Source organism: Myotis myotis, unplaced genomic scaffold, assembly GCF_014108235.1.
Source record: "Myotis myotis isolate mMyoMyo1 unplaced genomic scaffold, mMyoMyo1.p scaffold_m19_p_1, whole genome shotgun sequence".
NCBI lineage: Eukaryota > Metazoa > Chordata > Mammalia > Chiroptera > Vespertilionidae > Myotis > Myotis myotis.
The window spans coordinates 196,094,045-196,115,497 of record NW_023416313.1 but is presented as its reverse complement, the minus strand read 5'-3'; the positions used below and the strand labels follow the sequence as shown (position 1 = coordinate 196,115,497).

Here is a 21,453-nt window from a genome sequence, read left to right as displayed (position 1 = left end):
AATTTCTGCTTCCAAATTGAGCTACTCTGAAATTCAATCAACTGCATTTCAAAGTCAGCCATGTCTATCCATGAAAACATTTGTAAGTTTAGTTCCTCCAGTTTCATGCTGTCTGGAAACCTCATGAATTTTGCTGTCTCTTCCAGTTCTCTGAATTTCGCAAATCAAGAGAAACATAGAAATTTATTCCCCTTTTGTTAGTACCGGTGGGCAAAGCGAGAGAGAAGGTTTCATTTTTATAGAGTGAAATTTTGAATAAGTAGGTGAGGCGGTTGTCTTGTCAACGAAAACCCCTTGCGTCTGAGGCTGAAACCAAAACACTGGTCGGATCTAGGAAGGCAGGGAGAGTTAAGGCAGAGGCATAGAAATTGCTCTTCCCCTCTCTCGTCAATCCATGTCTATGGTCTTTAAGATAACTTATTATGTAAAATTATGTATTTATCTAAGGTGCACCTACACTGAATTTATCTGAAAAATAAAAAAGTCGATATTAAGAAAAAAATTGTAAATGGAAGATTATAAGAGAGGATTTCGCGTGCCAGCAAAAGTTACTGGCGTGCCATGTTTGGCACGTGTGCCAGGGGTTGCCCACCCCTGCTGTAGGCACTATTTTTCTGCATATTACCCTAAGTTCTTGATTTCTCCATTATTGTTAGCAGGGGGTTGAATGGGTCAAAAATCAGGTAAGTTCAAGTTCATTTTTTTTGCCTTTCTCTTTTAAGGAGCTTTCTTATATATATGTTCATTTCTAAAGTGAAAGTTGTTTTTAAATTTATTTCAAACAAATTTGGTTCTATGATTCAGTAAAAATAACTTTTTAGAATTAATTCAAGTCACAAAAAGTTAATCTAGTTTATTATAGTTTTGGCTTATGATTTAATTTTATTTGAGTCCTTAGATTTTATAAATAAAATAATAAACCTTAAGCTTTATATAAAACTGTCAACTGTATATTAAAATCTTCATCTTGCTCTAAACCCAGGATTTTATAATCTGAAAATTTATATTTTTCTTCGACTCTGAGTAATTTTATTCTAGTTTCTCCTTATTATCCCCTTCTATTCTCCCTCCTTTCCCTTTGTAACTTTTATAAGATAGATATTGGACCTTGCGGATCTTGCCTCCATGGCTTTCAATCATGAAAAAATTCTCATGAACTGTCCATCTCCTGGTCTTTTGCTCTCTGTTTGGGGAGAATGTGTGCTTCTACTAATCTGCTCTTCAACTTGGTCTGTTCTGCTTATCAGCTAATGAAATTCCAATTTTAGAAAATTGCTTTTTAGTTTCTATGATCTCTCACTGATTATTTGTTGTAGATTGAATATCCTTTCAAGTCTTGCTGAATAACATTTAAATTCATTTTAATTTTATCTTCTGTTTCCTTTATTAACTTAGTTTCCTCTGATATTACTTCTGTTCGTTGAGTTTGGTGTTTCTTTTTCATGGTACTGTTCCCCCCCACCCCCCCCCCCCCCCCGCCCCAAAATCTTTGCTGATTTTAATTGTTCACTCATCTCTTATTTGAGAATGCTTTTGCCTGGCCGTTCTGTTTAATTATAGCCTCTCTTCAGGGGCTGTAAAGGAAGGGCTCAACATGCTTTGCAGGAAGAGTGAGGGTTCCCTCCCATTTTTAGGGGTTAGGAGACACATGGGCTCTGCCCTTCTGGCCCCAGGATCTCCACTAACTTCTTATTCCCAGAGGCAAAGTTCTGATACTTAATGCCCACAGGGGAGAGGAGGCTTCAGTGAGTCATTCCAGGGCCCTTTTCTCCTCTTGATCATTGGACTCTTTCTTGGAACTTGCCTAAAACTATTCCTTCTGAACCTGTCCTGGTTCCCCTGATTTTGTTTCTCTTTGGATCAGATCCCGCCTCTCCTATTTTTCGGGATTTCCTGAAAATTCTTGGAAAATTGATCACCGTTTTTCTCAATTCTGAGCTTTTTAAAGAGAGAGGAAGAGAGAGAGAAACATAGATGTGAAGGGGGACTATCCATCCATCGGCTGCCTCCTGCACGCCCCCTACTGGGGATCAAGCCCCAACCCCAGGCAACAAGCAACAGGCAACCTTTGGGGTGCATGGGATGATGCACAACCAACTGAGAAGAGAAGGTAAAACCATGTGTTCAATCCACCATCTTGATCCAATCTCTACCTATTATTTTTCTTATTATCTCTATGATCAAATAATATAAGCTCAATGTGAAAAATTCCGAGAATATAGAAATAGATAAAAAGTGAATGTTCCTTCTTGTATCAGATTCCTCTAGTGACTTGACTTACATCTTGTTGGCCTCACCTATTGATTTTAGCTGGAGCTGGGTAGACTTCCTGGCTGACAGCATCTATTTTCAGAACACGCCTTCCTTCTGGCTCAGAACTCTTCCAAAGCTGCAAATTGCCTGTTAGCAATCTTGGGTGGTGGTCAGAGGAGGCAGCCCTTTGACAATCTCCCACACTCCAGAAGGTATTCTATACTCTCCTCAGGAAGTTTCTGCAGAATCAATCCCTGTTGCCCACAACAATGATCTCAATTATCACCCCTTCTATCAGCTTTTCCTTCCTTTCTACTTGACTCTCCCTCATTTCTAATTCCCACTTCCTGGGATCTAACATCCCCTCTCCCACCCGCACCTGACAATGCCCTTTTCCTCTGTACAGGCACACCTCAGAGATATTGTAGGTTCGGTTCCAGACCACCATAAAAAGCAAGTATCAAAATAAAGAGAGTTGTAATCATTTTGCTGGTGGAGGGTATTGCCTTCAGTTTGTAAAACACACAATATCTGTGAAGCACAATAAGGCAACGCACAATAAAACAAGGTATGCATGGACACCTAAACTCTCTCAGTTCCGATTTATCATTTCACTGTAACTCTATTAGCTGTAAAGCACTTTGGGATGCTGTCAGGGAAACAGGCTCTGTAGTAAATGAGGTTGTATTGAATTATTTAGCTTTTAGCTGAAGTGGAGATAACGAAAGCAGCTGAGCTGGTTTGTAAAATCCTGGAGTAATCTGTCCACTGAATCGTTCCTTTTATCATACTATTTTTTTCTCATAGTTAAAAATTATAAATTTTAGGCTATGAAGAAATCTTTTCAGTTCAGTGCCACAAATCTATAGCAAAGGAATGATCTGTTTCATGAGGTATATGATTATGGAGCTGTGGAGTTGCAAACCTAGGGAATCATGAATTTATTTTATGTTATTTCACACCAGGCTTCTAAACACATAAACATCATTTCTCTCCTTTGAAAGAAAAAATTTCAAAAGTAGATCAAGGATTTCTACTTGAGATATACGATCATCTGAGCTTTTGAAGTTGGCTGTTTTTCTTGGTTCTTTGTTTTTTAAATGAAAAAGACCTTTCTGTTTCTAACTCAGTAATAAACAAACGTGTTCTTAACTGTTATCAGAAATGGGGGAATCACTGCTAATCTAATGGATGACCACAAATACTCTTTTATCTTCCCTACATTACTAGTATCTCTTGGGAAATTGAGCTTAATAAAGACCAAGACAACAGGGAGTGCGGTGCAGAGTTCTGTGGCTTTGCAATAACTGTGGAGTTTCCTCCACTTAGCACATCTCAGTGTCTAAATGCCCACTCTCAAGAAGTGTGGCTGCAGCCGGAAGTGAAATATCTTTGCTAATGCTCAATATATAATCTAAGCATGCACATCTGGCAATTAAACATCCTTTTCCTGGTGAATCCTGGAAAACAGCATAATTATACTCCCAAGCAAACATCTCGGGAGTAAGACTGTTCGGTTGTCAAGAATACCAGGCAGGATCAGTCAAAGTTAAAACTCTTCTCTGCATCTATGCCCTTTAACCTCCACTGCCATCTCCATCATACCTGGGCTGAGGACCCGTGAGGAGCCTCGCAGGGGGTGGAGGAGGAGGACCACCAACCCTTATTGGTCAATGACTTAGTATCGCTAGAAAGTCACGAAGATGGACTGCCTTACAAGCTGCCCATGTTCTTCCGTGAGTTTCTCCAGAGGTGACTCGGCTGTGCCTTGTCTTTCCTCTGGCATCACTGGTTCTAGTGTTTCCTTGGCCTGCTGCATCCCACACCACCCAGGCGTACAGTGAGGAAGACCTGGAGTCTCGCCTGGAGCCTGGGGGCCGGCCAGGAGGTGCGGGTGGGTCTGTGTGGCAGCTTGCCTGTTGATTCCAGTCCCTGCAATGTACAAGCGCCATGGGACTGCGGGCTGCGCCCCGCCAGCTTTGCCGGGTCCGCCCAGACCTCACCAGGTTGGCAGACAGGGACAGGCTGGGAGTGGGGGCTTCTGACCCAGCGCCCACCCCTGTCCTCCCAGCGTCTGCTCGGACCACCGTGGAAGAAGCCCGGCGCGTAGCGAGCAAACACGCCACCCCCCAGAACGACCTGTTCCTCCCAAACCCGCCGCAACGGGGGCGCACTGCCCCGGCGCCCGCCTCGCCCACCCTACGGCCTAAGCGTGTCTTTTGGCAAATAACACCTGACTGTATACCGTGGGGACGCAGGGCGGGAAAGGCTGGGGAGCTCATCTTCGGGGCCAGGCTAGCCACTCAGGGCTCCCGGCGCACGAATTAGGCCGGAGCTGCAGAGTCAAACCCTTTTCCCCGCCGCCGGGGGCTCGGGTAGCGCGCGGTTTGGGGAGGTGAGCAACTAAGAGGCGCTGCGGCGGCTCGGACGACTGGCGTCTTGGGCCCGGGCTACCCGCCGGGAGGCAGAGGCCCGCCCCGGGAGCCGGGCGGAGGCAGGGCAGGTGCCCCGGGGCGCGGCGGCTGATTGGCAGGTGCGGGAGTGGGTGGGGACCTGGGGGCTGGGCCTGGCGCTGCGGGAGGCTGCGGCCCCGCCTCGCCGCCCCCGCCGCGGGACTATCTGGTCCCGGCAGCAGCGATGTCCCCCGGCAGGAATGTCCCTCCTCAGATAATGTTATTTATATCTCTGGGCGGGTCCACGGCTCGGCAGCACCAGGCGCCCGGCGGCCGCTGTGCCAGGAGCCCCGCGCTGCCCTCCTCCCCCTGCGCCGCCGCCGCCGCCGCTGTCGCCCCCGGGCTCGGTCTGGCCGCAGCTACAGCCCCGACGCAGGTGAGTCCCGGGAGGGCCCGGCAGTTCGAGGGGGTTGGGTGCGGGTGCGGGTGCGGATGCGCGAGGCTGGGGCGCGCGGCGCGAGCGCAGAGGAGGCGCTGGGCCCAGGGGGCGCTTGACGCGCGGGGCTCTGGAGACCGGGCGGGGGCCCAGCCTGGGTGCCGGGCTTGGGGGCGGCACGGGGCCCGAGAGGCCCTGACGGCTGCGGCAACGAACTCCCCGGGGCGCGGGAATCCGCGTGGGCTTCGGGAGGCGCTTGGCGAGCTGGGCGCTTGCTTTGGAGAAGCAGATCCTGGAGCGTCGCCCGGGGGCACTGGGAGGGCGGTGAGGGGGGTGCACGTTCTGGTCCCTGGCTGCCTCCCCCAGGACTCCGGCTTGGGGGCAAAGAGAGTTCTGTCCCTAGCCTGTCCGACCTTCCCGCTGCCCTCTCTGCCTCCGTAGCCGGATTTCTCAGCCCTGGGGCTGCTCGGATTCTCTTCTGGGGAACTTGGCTTTGCGCTCCCGGGGCAGCCCAGCGCCCAGGCAGGGAGTTCAGGGCTGGGCGGCGGAGGGGGGCGGCTCCCTGGCGCGGGGAACGGCGCGGAGAACGGCGCGGAGAGAGTGGCCAGGTTACCCTTCCTCCCACAGAGAGTTTGGCTCCTGCAAGCTGCTATGGTCCAGTCTACTCTCGCCGCCTCTCCAGACCCTCTTTCTCCAACAACTTGGCCCTGAGAAATAGCAGAAAGTGGGGGAAATAACAGGAGTTTTAAAACACTCCCGACTCCCACCAACTCGCCCAGACTTCCAAGGGTAGGGAAGTAGCCGTGGGCTTGGGTACCGTTTCCGTGACAACAAGCGCCAGGCAGGGCCTTGATTTACAGCCTATTAATATCCAAACCACTGTTTTCAGTGAGCAGGAGTTAATAAGAAGCTTAACTCGCTGAAGGAAAATGAAAGAGAAGCCACTGTTTTGTTGTTGTTGTTTATGTTAGATGCATCAGATGTGTGTGTGTGTGTGTGTGTGTGTGTGTGTGTGTGTAATCTAGTGACAGTATTTTGTACCGAGAACTCCCGTGACAGGAGGCTAGGGTGTCATCTCCCGGTAAGAGGCAGCCATGCAAAATCCACAGCCTTGAGATAGGCATGATCTATACTTAAGTTTCTGAGGAAAGTGATTCAGGTGGCTCCTGAATGAATGGCGTCTGCAAATCAAAATTGTAGGCACCTCTAAATTATCCCCTCACCCACCCTTAGCTTCACAGATGGCTCTGAATTTTACTCAAGAATTCCCTCTTTGACCACCTCCCACCCCCATGCCCTGAGGCAGGTCATTTCCTATTCCAGGTCGAGACTTTACTCTTTTGCTAGGAGCCCTGAGTTCCAGAATATCTTAAACTCTTTTTCTTTTCTTTTTTTTTTTAAAATATATTTTATTGATTTTTTACAGAGAGGAAGGGAGAGAGATAGAGAGTTAGAAACATCGATGAGGGAGAAACATCGATCAGCTGCCTCCTGCACATCTCCTACTGGGGATATGCCCGCAACCCAGGTACATGCCCTTGACCGGTATCGAACCTGGGACCCTTCAGTCCTCAGGCCGACGCTCTATCCACTGAGCCAAACCGGTTTCGGCTTAAACTCTTTTTCTGTACGTGCAAAAAATTAAGTGTACTGAACACCCAGCACGCAGCATGGCTAGGGTTGTCCTTGCCCGGAGGCTGTGGGCCCGTTAGGGAAAGGAATAGCAGGCTCACATGGAAGAAGAGCCCACCAGCCCTGAAGCCAGGTGACTCCTCAGAGGTGGGTGGTGTACACAGAACTTGATCAAACTCGAGTAAAGCACAGCTGAAAGCCGTAAACCCTACATCAGGAAAAGGTAGCCTTTAGACCCCTTAGCTGTTGCTCTTAGCTTTATCAGGGGCTCAGACACAATGATTGGGGAGGAGCCAGTTCTCTTAATCCCCAGTTCTCGGAGGGCTCTCGGGAGTCTGCTAGTGGAACTGAAAGCACCTGAGAACTCCCAGGCATCCAGGGCGGGCTTTGTGGCACAGGCGTATCAGGTTTTCCTGAGTGGCTTGCCCAGCCGAGAGCTGAGATACCGCCTTTTGCTCTGGTTGTTGCTTCTTCCAAGTGTTCTGATGGTGTCCTCCAGCACAACACCTGCTAGAAGATTGGCCTTGGGGTAAAGATAGGGCAGGAGGCAGACTCCCACCTGGGATCACATCTGACAAACTAAAAAAGGACTATTTTAGGCAAACCAGGTGTGAACGAAAGTTTTGAATTAAAGGCAACATCTGACGGTTCTGCCACAGTTACGGAAGCAAACTGTTTTTGGTCAATAAAAAGAATAACAGCTCCCCCCCCCCGCCCCGCCCCCATCTTTTATGTACCAGTGCTTAGCCTGGTTCCTGGACACTGGGTTAGCCTTTGTTGAGTGAGTGAGAGAATGAATGAATGGTAAATGAATGCTCAGAGTTTTCTTTCTGTTATCCCATTCATTGTCACAGTAACTCTGCAAGGTAGTTCATAGTGCAGTATCAGCATTTTACAAGTGAGGAAACAGGTTGAAGGAGATTAAATAATTTGCTTCACATCACACAGCTGAGCAGAGGTGGGGTCAGGAGTCAAACTCAGCTGTTTGGTTCCGCCCTCTTTTTAAAGTTGGACATTCGGCAGCGGATACAGAAGTACAAGTTGGAGAGATTTGGTGGTAGGATTGGTTGTTAGCTTCACAAGCATTCACTCTCAAGACCTTGGCTAATAATTCCGCTGATATCAGAAGTTTTTTTTTAGAATATTACCTGAAGATGGTATTGGACACTTACTTGCTCAGAGGTGTGTCACCTTGCCCGTTACATTCAGGTCATTGTTTCAAGGACAGAACTGTAATTTTGGCAGTAGTCAAAGCATGGATTTTTTTTGAAAACAGATTTTCCTTTCAGCCCTGGAAGTGGCCAGGAGGGCTTGATGATGCATGAGGACAGTGTGATAGGACAGAGGATGACTATAAAAAATTCATGAGACAAACGCTATTGGAGTGGGAAGGGACTTGGAGGTCACTGAGTCCCGCCTTCTACTCGTGTAGTCACTTGCTTAAAGGTGAGAGGTTTACCTGGTTATTTATGTGCAGTTATGGTACATGCCTTCTAGACTTTCCATTCTTCCCATTTCTTCTCTGTCTCTCTCTCTCAAGGCCAAAATTGAGTTGATTTCCTGAAGTTCTGCCTTATCAACCCACTGGAAGTGTTGTTGTTTTTCCTTTGGGGGAGATTGTGAGAGAATACATTGTAAAATTCAGTGCTTTCATCTTAGTGAAATCTTTAAAAACTGTGTTGGAGCCTTAGCTGGTTTGGCTCAGTGGATGGAGGTCTGTGGACTGAAGGGTCCCAGGTTCCATTCTGGTGAAGGGCACATGCCTGGATTGTGGGCTCAATCCCCAGTAGGGTGCATGCAGGAGGCAGCAGATTAATGATTCTCTCTCATCATTGATGTTTCTCTCTCTCTCTCCCTCTCCCTTCCTCTCTGAAATCAATAAAAATATTTAAAAAAAATAATAAAAATAAGAACCGTGTTGGAGATAGGTGGACATTAAATTCTAAACTGTCCCACAATCTCCACCTTGCCTGTTAGGTTCACAGAGGTCTGTATTTTTACACAATACGTATGCACATTGCTATCTTGAGATGGTACAAAGCTCAAGACCAATAATTATGTAGCATTTCTGGGGCTGTGGGGGAAAGAAAGGACTTTAGGGAATTATTGGGACTATCAAATACCTGTTTAATCTAAACTCAGTCAATTAAATCAAAATCAAACACAAAATTTTACCCTCTACCCAATATCCGAGAAGGTAGGACATATGAGCAGTGGGAGGTTTAAAGTGATAAAAAGTATATCTCTTCATTATCCATAATCTTTTTTATCATCTCAGACCTGCAGAGGTTAATATTTATACATTGACTTGCGAAGATCAAGAGTGAAAAAGACTGTGCTGTGTGGGTTGATGGGAAATTTGATTTTATAATGAGGACTGGCAGGGAAGTTCATGGATGTGGCTTTCGAAACCATACGGATATTACTAGCTACGTATTGCTGTAAAAAAGAAGTATTTTGTCTTAAAAATAGATTGCATTGACTCAGTTTTTTACGGACAGCTCTCTGGTTACTCCTAGATCAGGAGTCTGGGGAAGAAGAGTAAAGGCAGCGGTCTGTGTGCCAGGAGTCACTGGGTACCATTGGCTGCGTTTATCAAATGAGAAGAAGAAAGGAAGCCCTGCAAAAGTGGGCTGTAAATGTAGCAAATGCTTTGCTCTGACAACCCCAAAAGGCAGCGGTCACATGGTTTTGGAGATAGAAATGGTGATGGAGGGAAGGTGTAGGAGGCAGTCAGGAGAATTCACTGTCAGATCTGGCTCCACTCATTGAATTGTCAACTCCCCTTGGTAAATATTTAGAAAATGTCATAGCATGTTTCCTTTTGTAGCTGTGCTTATTTCTTAATTCACATCCAAAAGAGCCAATTCTTCCATTTTCAGCCAGCCTTAGCTGAATATCAAACCACCAGGGGATCCCAGCCTTACAGCTCACAGTGTTAGAGGCAGTCATAGACAGAAAATGCTTCCTCAGTGGATTGTCTGGCTAGCTTATGACATTTTCAGACCACCTTTGCTTTTTCTCTTCTTCCTGTGGCTGGAAATCTTATGAAGCTGTCTTTTTCCTACCTCATGAGGCCTTTTCAGGCTTTGCCATAATGTTTAATTTCCATACCATACCTGTACAGACCTGGCCAGGGGTATAATTACAAGGGCAATTAGAACCCAGACAGATATCGTGTTAGCAGTGGGGGCAAAAGTGGGCCTTCCTTTCTTCTTTTCATTTGAATGCTATAAATTTAGCCAGTGAAAAGGCACAGGGCTAGAAAAAGTAGACTTTCCATTGAACTTGGCTCAGATCATCCAGGATATTTATGAAAAGAATCACAGGGCACCTTGACAGCTAAGGAACAATAATTGCTTTGAATTATAGTCAGTTTAGAAGTTTCCACCATCATAAAAAGGAGCAGAAACTTGGATAACCCTGAAAGGAAATATGTTGAAAATAATTTCCATTTGTACCAGACTTAAATATGGGTGTGTCTCGTTTGAGAATTCATAATACTTCAAATAAAACAAAGGATATTTGAAAGGACTAGAAAGCCGTCCCTAGCCTCATTCTGTCCTTCTGCTCAGTTCCTACCTGTGTCCAGAAGCCCCCTAGGAGTGGTCAGTTAATTTTACCTTCCATCATATTTTCTCAGGGTGAAAGAGTAAGAAGAGGCCTTTTATAATACTGACTCTGAGTTATAAGTCACCAGACCGGCAGGTCTCTATCTGATTCCTTTCTGTGTCCTCAGCACAGAACAGCGTACTACACACAGTAGGTGCCCAATGTTTGCTCTTTTTGAATGTTTTTCAAAAGACTCTCTCAGGCCTTTCCAGTTCTAGGGTTTTCTAATGGAAGAAGGGAGGATGGACGGGGATGAGGTCTGAGGCATTTAGCCCCGAACAGACATGCACTAGACTAGAGCATGATTAGATTAGGGAGTGAGGAGTAGGCCCCATGTGTCTATGAAAGGTTTAGCCTAGGAAGGGGCTGGAGATGTGACTGGAAAGATCATCTGGTTCAGTCTGTGAAGAACATTGAAAGTTCAAGTTTAAATCAATGAAGGCTGAGCAGAGGCAAGACCTTGTCAGACCCTTGTTTAAACAAACTTCACCAGTGGCAGTGAAGGACATGAGAACTAGAAATTGGCTAGCACAAGGTGATGTATAGTCCACTCCGTTTTCAGGATGCCTTTGTATATGCGTATCTTATTTTACTTTATAATGCCCACATGAAAAAGCAAGAAAGATCTCATCATTCCTACTTTATAGTCTAGGAAACAGGATTGGAAATGTATAATGATTATCCCAAGGTCCCTCTGGTAGATGAGGGCAGAACCTGACTTTGACCCAGTTTCCTAATTCCAAGGCTGGGGCTTTGTCCAGATCTCCTCAATAGAGTAACTGAATATTCTAGGCTTCCTGGTTGGGACAGTGCTTGCTTGCTTCAGCAGAACTTTCAGTCTGAGTTCATTGGTTCTGGAAAGAGGGAGGAGAAACGTGTTACAGTATTTACTCTTTAGCCTCAAAACTTCAAGAATGGCCCTCCAGAATGTACACAGATGATGTCTCAAAGCAGTGAATTAATGACAAGCATGCACATGGATTCCCAGAGTGCCACAGATAAATGATGGGTGTATACCTGTCAATGATGTTTCAGCTTTTCATGACCTTATCCCAAATTTACTGGGCATTGTTATGCTCATGTCTCATTATGGGCTTTAAAAATCTCTTTTTGTCTCATGATCTTGATTACCTTGATTTGTACTTACTTTAGTCTTCAACAACTATTTATTAAACTCTCATTTATTTGCCAGACATAGTCTGGGCCCAGTGTACACGACAAAAAAGCAAGTCTGACATCATGGAGCTCATGTTCTAGTTGAGGAGACAGGTACTAAACAACAACAAACACGTGCCTATGTAACATTATTTCAGGTGATATAAAGAAAAATAAAGCAGTGTGAAGTGAAGGAGAGGTAGTTCTACTATTTGAGGTAGTAGGATTGATGGGAAGAGCCTCTCTGATAAGTTTTCACACAAGCAGAGACCCACATGAAGCAAGGGGCGTGGGGGAGAGGGATGTTTGGAGAAGAGATTCAGGTTGAGTTCCTAGGCCCTGAGGCTGGGCCACTGCTCTGTCCCAGGAGTGGTCAGGAAGCCAGTGTGACTCAAGTGAGGGGAGAAGTGGGGAGTGCAGGAGTTGATGTTGGAGAGGAAATGGGGTCTGGATCATGCAGCCTTGCAGCCTTGCAAGGACTTTGGGTTTTAGCCATGCAATAGGAAGCCACTGGAAGTTGTGGGCAGGGGAGGGACTTGTTCAGATTTGTATTTTATGAGGATCTTTCTGACTGACCTGTGGAAGATTGACCGGAGGAGACAAGGGTGGAAGCAGGGAGTGGAATGAAAGCTACTTTAGTGGTCCAGGTTAGAGATGATGGACCAGGCTGCTGGTGGTGGGGTGGTGAGATGCAGCTGGCTTCTGGTTAGATTTTTTAAGGTAGAGTTGATGGGATAAGGATATAGAGCAGGGGTCCTCAAACTACGGCCCACGGGCCACATGCAAATACAAATATTGTATTTGTTCCCGTTTTGTTTTTTTACTTCAAAATAAGATATGTGCAGTGTGCATAGGAATTTGTTCATAGTTTGTTTTTTTTAAACTATAGTCCGGCCCTCCAACGGTCTGAGGGACAGTGAACTGGCCCCCTGTTTAAAAAGTTTGAGGACCCCTGATATAGAGCATGAGAGAAAAAGGATAAGTCAAAGATGACCCAATTGGTTTTGGTCTGAGCGACTAAAAGAATGAAAAAGCCATTTAACTGAGCCAGGAATATGTCTTGTCAAAGGTACTATGGGATATTATTTCTGATTTTTTTTTTTTCATTGAGGGGTCGATTTGAAATAGACTCAGGCAGATTTTTCATTTAAATACACCCAAAAGGAGGCATTTTATTGTGGGTGACTCAGAACATGTTTGTTTTGAAGTAAAGTCTTAGATGTGCAGTTAGTTCTATGTGCTCTGTACTGTTACTTTTAGGTCATTCTCACAACATCTCACTACGTGACAGAGATTAAGATATATTACAAATAAGGTTGAACTATATTTCACTTATAATTAGAAATGTTTTGAATTTGCTGGTTAGAGCCCAAACACTATTTAACACTTTCAGTTGTCATATTTTTAAAAACTTCTTAAATTATAAAATGAATTCTTGCACATGATTAAGTGTATCCATGTACAAGGATATAAAATGAAAAGTAAGTCTTCCTTCCCCCACCTCCACCCGACTCCTAAGAAGTTACCAATGTCCACAGTTTCCTGCACGTCCTTCAAGAAAAATTCAACGCAGATGTCAGCATATGGCCTGACACATTTCAAAGTCATAGTTTTAACCTCGCCAAAGCACATGTTTGTTTTCATTTTTGAGACTTAGTAGCCCTCAGCTATAAACTTAGGTGGCCTTTTTGTCCATGAAGGGTTTTCTTCTCCAAAGCCATCTTGTACTGGAACACTGTGTATATCATATAACATCCCTTCTCAGCCTCTGTTGGTTTCCCTCCGGGTAGAGATGGAAATCCAAAGTCATAAAGTTGACTTTTAAGAGCCATCATAATCTGGCTCCTATCTCTTTTTCTACCCTGTCTTTTCCTCCTTTCCATCATAAACCCTCTACTTGAACCAGGTTTGTCTGCTTCCACTTACTGAGTCCTGAACATTTCTTTCAGAGTTGGAGTGGTTTCTATCAATCTTCCTGGAACACTCCAGCCCCAGTAATCTCTCCCTTCTCCAAATGTGTTAAAGGGCTATACATGTTCTACTTAACTGAACATTATCATAGACTTCTTTCCTGATTATTATTTAACTTTTCTTGTGTTCATCTATTATTTGCTCAACCAGATGGCTCTCAAAGGCACAAACTGACTTATGAATATTAGTTGTGAGCCTTACATAAAGCTCTGCCTAATGCTTTTACAAATAGAAGTTCAATTAGTAATTTTTGGAATGTGTACTTTGGCAGTCATCCCCTAATAGGGTGGTGCTGGTACGTGGGGATTATCTTCATTAAAAATTGTCAGATGACGGTTGCCAACAAAGCCACCTTCTTAGTGGGTTATGTAGGTGTCCATTTCCAGAGAATGGTACCTGGACGCTGCTCTTTTGGATTAAGAGCTTTCTAATGTGTCTGGTCTCATGCTCACATCCACTCTTCATATGGCATTGCATTTAATGTCAGAAACAAGGTATTTTCATTTGCCCCTAGATGACCAAGAACAGTTATTTAATGGGCATGGCAACCATGAAGTTTAAAAATTTTTATTGTTTTAAGTTATGATAAATATATAACAAAAATTTGCCATATTCATTATTTTTAAGTGTTCAGTGGCATAAATTCATGCACGTTGTTGTATAGCCATCATCATCATCCATCTCTGGAACCTCTTCCAAAACTCAAATTCTGTACCCATTAGACCAGGGGTCCTCAAACTTTTTAAACAGGGGGCCAGTTCACTGTCCCTCAGACCGTTGGAGGGCCGGACTATAGTTTTAAAAAAAACTATGAACAAATTCCTATGCACACTGCACATACCTTATTTTGTTGTTTATCCATTCATCCATTGGCAGACACACTGTGGCTATTATGAGTAATGCTGCTATAAAGATGGGTATACCAATATCTCTTTAATACCCTGCTTTCACTTCTTTGGGGTATATACTCCAGTATATTGCTGGATCATATGGTAATTCTATTTTTAATTTTTTGAGAACCCAATCCATGCAGTTTTAATATTCCTCCCTGGTGTTTGACATCTCCGAAAAGAAGGGCAAAATCTATTAACATCCTCACCTTGGGGACCAAACTGAACTTCAGAATTGTTGAGAACACTACCATCTGGGGATAGTTTGTCATCAAAGTTCTTATGTTAGTTTGCCTATTTTGAAGTTTTAGACTTTTAGAGGACAGGAAGGAGATGTTTAATTTGCTTTGAAGAGCATGTAGCCCACACTCAGGTGGGGAAAGGTGTAAATATTATGTGATGATATATTTCAGCCAAGCTATCTCCTTGAGCTGAATGACAAGAGCCTGGATTGCTTCCAGCTTCTTTTTTCTTGCTGTTTGCCCTTGGGCAAAGAATTTCCTCCTCCTCTGACACTTTTTCAGAGGGTGTGTGTGTGTGTGTGTGTGTGTGTGTGTGTGATGGTACGGTACCTTAATGTAAGTGTTGGCTCATGTTTGTAGCCTTGCCTGACAGCCCCTCTCCCTCGCCAGGACTGAGGGAGCTCTGAATGCTTCCTCCTATGTATGTTTGCAGCACCTTTCTCATTTTTTTTTAAGGGAAGTTTTTGTTTTTTTTTTAAATTCTTGCCCAAGGATATGTTTTTATTGATTTTAGAGAGGAAGGCGGAAAGAGAGAAACATCTATTGGTTGACTGCCTCCTGTACATGCCCCAACTGGGAATCAAACCCTCAACCTAGATCTATGTGCCCTGACCGGGAATCAAACCTGCAACCTTTTGGTGTATGGGACGATGCTCTAATAAACTGAGCCACCCGGGTAGGGTACCCGTCTCAATACTTTGTTCAGCATAGATCCTATTGTTTTCTAATTGTCAACTTGCCTTCTACGGTGTTAGACCATGCTTCTTGTGATAGGGAACTGGGTCTTTCTCTCTCTGTCTCTGTTTCTCTCTCTGTCATGCCCAGCATCTAGAGCCATGGTTGGTTCATAGAAGGGAGTGGCTCAAAAGTAGTTATTGACTAAAAAAATAAATAGATTATATGTAATTTAGTTTATATATCTTGGAAATGAAGCATTATAATAAGTTGTTACTATAATAAGTCAACATTTATTGTGGGTTAGGCACTGTGTTGAGAGCTTTTATATGTCTTTGTTATTTCTATTATTATGCTAATTTGACAGATAAAAAAGCAGGGATTAGAGAAGTTTATTTACTCAAGATTACACAACTAGAAGATCAAAGCTGGACTTGAACCCTGGTGTATTTATTCTAGAGTGCTTGCTTAGAATCACCGCACCCACCATATTTGGGTGGAGGTCAACAATTATGGCTCTTAATTCTAAGAGATTTTTTTCCCTTTGATCTTGCATTTTTAATGATCTGAAATTATAAGGGCAATTAGTTGTATACTTGTTTATGTTGTTTTTTCTTTGCAATGATTTAACCTAATAGACTAAAATCCCCTCATTAGTTGTTAATAAATAATTAATGTCCTGAACTTGACTTCCGACATCGTTCTTTGACATCTGAGGATGAAGGTGCTAATTAGCACTGCATAGTATACTCACTGTCCTAAGGCAGCTCTCCGTGCTGCTGTACATACTGCTTCAGAAAGGGCTGGTGTTGCCAAATGCGATGGCCGCCCTCCAGACCCAACTCCTACCTTCTCTGAAATATTTGACTTCGTTAACCGTTCTCTTACTTTGAAACTATGCCCTCCCTTGGCTTCTCGGACCTGCGCTCTCCTTTTTCTCTCCTACTTTTCTCACCATTGCTTCTTTTTTGTGTGTTTCTTTTTTGTTAATCCTCACCAGAGGATATTTTTTCTATTGGTTTATAGAGAGAGTGGAAGGGAGCGGGAGAGACAGAAAGAGAGAAACATCAATGTGAGAGAGATATTATTGATTGGTTACCTCCTGCACACAGACGGATGCTCTATTCACTGAGCCACACTGGCTAAGACACCATTGCTTCCTTTCGTTTGTTTTTTTTCTTCATTTGTTGGGGTTGCCAATGCATCTAAATTCTTATGTTCAGCTCCAATCTCCCCCGCAGTTCCAGATCTGCTTTATAGCTGTCTGTCAGCTGCCTTCATTTGGTTGTAGCAAGAGGTCTCAAACTCACCATGTAGCAACAGTAAGGACCTCCTGGCTCCCTCCTTTACCCCTAACCCTGCTCCTCTGCCTGTTTTCAAGCTTAGTTCATCTTGTCTCCATCCTCCCAAGTAAGAACCTCAGCAACCTTTTTGGTTTTCCTTCTTTTCACACTTCCACACCCAGTTGGCTGCCAACTCCTGTTCATTTTTTTTCTCTAAACTTTTCAAATTAGTTCCTTCCTTTCAATGTCCACTTTTCCTCTTCTTATGTTTGAATAATTGGCCTCCAGTCTCTACCTTCCTAACCTATCACACACCCTGACCTCAGAAGTATTTTTGGAAACATGAGCCTGACTGAGTCATTCAACTGCTTTAAAACCCTTCATGGTTCCCCATTTCCCCAAAATAAAGTTTAAACAGGCAGACAGTGACCTTCACAGTTGGTTTCAACCTCCCTCCCCAGTTTCATCCCCTCTCCACTTGCCCTGTGACTATTGGAGGCTTGTTTGGGGTACATTTCCATGCCTGCATGACATTGCCTGTACTCTTTTCTAGGCCTGGAATATCTTGCTCCCTTTCCTCGGCCGTGAACTCTTATACGTGTATCCCAAAGGCCCTGCTCAAACAGAACCCCCTGGTGCTTTCCCTCTTCTCTGTCCCAGGGAGGTGCCCACTCTCTCCTCTGAGTTCTTAAGCTGTCACTTGCACATTGTCCCCTTGTTGGTCGTGTTCAGGTCTGACTCGAGCAGTGATGGCGAACCTTTTGAGCTCGGCATGTCAGCATTTTGAAAACCCTAACTTAACTCTGGTGCCGTGTCACATAAGGAAATTTTTTGATATTTGCAACCATAGCAAAACAAAGATTTTTGATATCTATTTTATATATTTAAATGCCATTTAACAAAGAAAAATCAACCAAAAAAATGAGTTCGTGTGTCACCTCTGACACGCATGTCATAGGTTCGCCATCACTGCTCTGGAGTATGAGTTCCTTGAAGAAAGGACATTGGTGTCTAACTCAGTGTTTGGCTAATGTGCGGTGCTCAGGAAATGCCAGTTGAATTGGGCGACAGGGGAAGTTTCCAGCATATTCAGCGCTGAAAACAATCCCCCCAGTTTTGACGATAGGAGATTATGAAGAAGGGTTGAGGAAGGCTCTCACTGTTGACGGGGCGTGGACAGGAGTGAAGAGGAATGCTTTCCACCTGAGTGGAGGTTATCTCCCCATCTCGATATTCCCCAATTGCTTTCCATTTATCGAAGGGAAAAGTAACAGCTGATTTTAACTACTTCATCAGAGTATGCCTATTGCTGGAAACAGTCGGTTATTCATCCAGAATACAGTCCCTCCCACCTCATTTTTCAGTGACTGTCTGAGGCTGACCCTCAGAATGCAGCTGTGAACGGCTCTTTGAGTGGGTGTTTCAGACCATAGATCTGTTTTATAATGGTAAAGAATTGAGAAGGGACACCAAAAATTCCTCTATAGAGGTTTCTTTCTTTCTTGATTTTTTTTTTTTTTTTTTGAGCCCTTTTAGTCTGTGCTTACGGCATGTCAAAGTAGAAAGTGCCTTGGGAACCATTACAGCGCTTATTAGTTGGTTTGTCCTGCCCTCATTTTTGCCTCACCCGGACAGAAAGTTTCTCACCAGTGGCTGGACTCACCAGAATATTGCTTGCTCAGGCCTTTGGGCGTGTTTTGTTTCTTTCAACAGAACTCTCTGTCAGGGATACACTCCCACTGCGATCTAACTGCTCTCTCCTGCTGCTGTGTTCTGTGCGTGGTGATTGATGGGAGCTGGTATTTAGCTCTGAAGGCGTGGAGTGGAGCTGCTAGGCCTTTGTAAACATGTGGAGGGGTCTGCGATGAACTATGGACGGAAGGCACTCAGAAGGTCTTGGCAAGATGTGCTTGGGATAAAGAAGGGCAGAGGACAGTGTTAGGCCTTGTGCAGAGGGATTCAGCCAAGACAACTGAAGGCCCCAGTGAGTCCTCAGGGGCACAACAAGGCCAGTGGTAAGCTGACAACAGACAGCCAACTTGATACCGGGCTGGCGGTGAGAGTGGGGTCTGGGAGCAGCTTCTGCAAGGTCTAGAATGCAACAGATGCCAGTGATGGTTTTGCCGCCTCACGGATGCCTAGGCACCACAGCAGAGAGTACAGCAGCCTGAGCACTGGCTCGCTCGTGGTCTGGCTGCACACTTTCTGAGTGAACAGTCCCTTTTATTTTCAGGGTTGGTTTACTTTGCAGTATTTAGCTGTGCTCTGATCTGGGATTTTCTTTTTTTTTTTTAATATTTTTTATTGGTTTCAGAGAGGAAGGGAGAGGGAGGGAGAGATAGAATCATAAATGATGAGAGAGAATCATTGATCAGCTGCCTCCTGCATGCCCCCTATTGGGGATTGAGCCCACAACTGGGGCATGTGCCCCTGACCAGAATTGAACCTGGGACCCTTCAGTCCACAGGCCGATGTACTATCCACTGAGCCAAACTGGCTAAGGCTGGGATTTTTTTATTTAAAAGCTAGGCTCTTCTTAGGGTCAGTGGTCAGGCTCTGCCTCTCTCTACAAGGTGGGTATGTGCATCCTACATGCTTCTGCCACTGTTGGGAAATCTTAATGTCCAGACATTCAACTTAAAGTCTGAAGCAGGAGGGTCCCTCAGTGTGGGAAGTTAGCAGAAGGTTGGAGTTGTTTACAGGCATAGAGAGTGAGATGCTATGGTAGAACCAAAGCAAACTGTTCTGGGGTAGGAAGTCAGGACCCTCTGCAAGGAGGAGACTCACACCTATGAGGACAAATGAGGTTGTCTGCACTCAAAGCTGTGTGAAGCCACTTTGCCCAGGAGACTGGAAAAATACCCTACTGGCCAGTCGCTGGGTGAGCTGGGTGAGTGTGTAGTGGAGCAGGTAACTTGGTACTGTGCCCTCAATGTAGCAACTCCATCGGCAGCCTCGGTTTAGCGCCTCTCCCTGCTTCTGACCCAGAAAAGGCTCAGAAAACAACTGCAGCGAAATGCATCTTCAAGGTGAAGCTTTCAGTCCAGGTGGGGAGAGGAATTCGGAGTCGATCCCAAGGGTTCAGTGCTCACTTCCTCAATGCACTGGGAGTGAGCTTTGTTTATGCTCTGGCCCAGAGGAAGTCACTTTACATCTCGCCCTGTTTCCAGCAAAGAGTGCCTTCTGCTTGTTTTGCATAAGCCTTGTACCTCCTCTGCAGAAGAGGCACGGAATGAACTGGGAGCTATAAAACTCCTGGCATCATAATTCTTTGCAAACGGCAGTCTGGTGAGCAGGGTGTATCTGGTGAGCCAGGGATCATTACAGTCCCTGCTTGGTTTCTCTGTCAGTAAGACGATGGGAGTGCTTTCTCCTTGAAATGTGAAGGTCAAAATGAAATAGCGTATATATTTTCCTTTTTAAAAACCTGATGCTTAAAGCATCAAAACACAGAGAGAGAGAGAGAGAGAGAGAGAGAGAGAGAGAGAGAGAGAGAGAGAGGTATCCTATGGATAAAATGTACTCAGAGCACCTTGCAGACATCATCTAATAACCTAGAAATCTTGGAAGGATGTCTGGTTCAACGCCCCTAATTTACAGTAAGAGAGATCCACAGGGGGAGGTGATTTGCCTGAGGTTACAGAGTTAGTTGCAGGACTCTAAGTGGAACCCAGGCCTCTGGATCTATGACCCTGTCCTTTCTCCCTCCTTCTCCCACTCCTCTGCCTTCTCCTACAACTTTTAAAAACAGGTTTTAAAAAATTATAACATGAAGACATACCCATGGCAAAAATAATTCAAGCCATACAGAAGAATGTAAATGATACTCCTAGATCATTATCGTTGGTAACCACCATTAACAATTCCCATGTATCCCTCTAGAGATTTTCTGAGTACATGTAAACATATACATATAGATATAGGTATGTAAGTATTTGTCGGTATATGTATGTGTGTGTGTCTATATATATATCATACATATGTTTGTGCATGTATGTTGTGGCTATTTATTTCTGACACTGTACTACAACTTGCCCTTTTCGCTTAATGATGAAACACTTCAACGTCTTTCTATATCAGGACGAAGAGCTTGACCTCTTTCATTCTTAACAGCTGCATGGGACATATAAGCAGCACCATGAAGTTTGAGTCCTGAAATCACGATGCCAGTGTAAGAATTCCTGCTTTAATGAGCATCTAGGGAGGGGAATGACTTCTGACAAGGTCATATGGTTTGAGAAATCTGAGCCTCTCCTTCTGTTTCCTGCCGCTCCTTCCGGCCTGTCATATGCCAGCTGCCAAGCTTGGGACTTGAAGTGCCTAAACTCATTTACCTCTCACAGCAGTCCATTGAGTTAGATATAATTCCCATTTCACTGAGGAGGAGGTTGAGGCTTGTCAAGCCAACTTTGCTTAAAGTCACAGCCAATGAAATGCCAGACTCCAGGTTTGAACCCAGACCTGCTTGACCCTGAAGCCTATGCTCTTTCTCACCATCTGAAACCTAGGACATCGGAGGAATAGTTACGGTGGGTCTGAAGTGAAGCATTTTTCAGAGCTTTCAAGTTTTCTTGGTTTAGGCCTGGCTCAGGGGTCCACTGTACACACAGCAATGGCATGGAGGACCATGTAGCAGTGGAGCAGAGACAGACTGATGTGGAGAGGAGGGGCAGGAGGTGGCTGCCCTTCAGGCTGCAATCTTTTTTTTTTTTTTTTGGTGGTGGTGTCTTGTTTTGTTTTTTTTTAAATATATTTTTATTGATTTCAGAGTGGAGGGGAGAGGGAGAGAGAGAGAGAGAGAAAAACATCAATGATGAGAGAATCATTGATCGGTTGCCTCCTGCATGCCCCACACTGGGGATCGAGCCTGCAACCCGGGCATGTGTCCAGACTGGGAATCAAACCTGGAGC

The 21,453-nt window shown here is 44.8% G+C and overlaps 1 protein-coding gene across 2 annotated transcripts in view; it reads left to right on the top strand.

Moving 5' to 3' along the window:
* The first annotated feature begins 4,942 nt into the window (after positions 1-4,942).
* Positions 4,943-21,453, top strand: part of SPTB (spectrin beta, erythrocytic) — a 122,543-nt gene continuing 106,032 nt past the window's right edge. The window contains exons 1-2 of one of the 2 annotated variants that reach the window (XM_036309885.1): positions 9,315-10,476; positions 20,623-20,713. The gene's annotated coding sequence lies outside the window, so the exon portion shown is untranslated. Of the gene's footprint in view, positions 5,083-9,314; positions 10,477-20,622; positions 20,714-21,453 lie in introns of those variants that run through there. The other variant, XM_036309893.1, reaches the window with a different exon arrangement.